Source organism: Gekko japonicus, unplaced genomic scaffold, assembly GCF_001447785.1.
Source record: "Gekko japonicus isolate JY-2015 unplaced genomic scaffold, Gekko_japonicus_V1.1 scaffold6275, whole genome shotgun sequence".
Taxonomy (NCBI): domain Eukaryota; kingdom Metazoa; phylum Chordata; class Lepidosauria; order Squamata; family Gekkonidae; genus Gekko; species Gekko japonicus.
In genome coordinates, this window is record NW_015172750.1 from 1 (window position 1) to 592 (window position 592).

Genomic DNA, 592 nt, shown 5'->3' on the forward strand with positions numbered 1-592 from the left:
TCCAGTGGCGGAGCTCTGGCAAATATTATCCCTGCCAGATACTGTCCTTGGTTTCTAAGCGCACCCAGGCAGGCCCTGTCTCATAATCCATCTGTCCTGTTCCATCATGTACCAGGGGCCCCCAAGATCTTTATTTACTCCACTGATTTCCTTTGTTTATACCCCACCTTTCTTCCCAGTGGAGACCCAAAAGCAGTGTACATTGTTTTCCTCTCATCCGTTTTATCCTCACAACAGCCCTGTGAGGTAGGTGAGGCTGAGAATGTGTAACTGGCCCAAGGTCACCCAGCCAAGCTTCCATGGCATAGGTGAGGATTCGAACCTGGGTCTCCCAGATCCTGTTCCAATACTAACCACTACACCACACTGTATCAAGAAGATACAGTGTTTGCCCTGACCTGAATACCCCAGACAAGCCCGATCTCATCAGATCTCGGAAGCTGAGCAGGGCTGACTCTGTCAAGGACTTGGATGGGAGACCTCCAAGGAATACCAGAGTTGGGAGGCAGTCCAGTGGCACCTTTAAGACCAAGTTTTATTCAGGTACAAGCTCTCCCTCCTCTGCAAGGACAGATCTGCACATTCCCCCCCC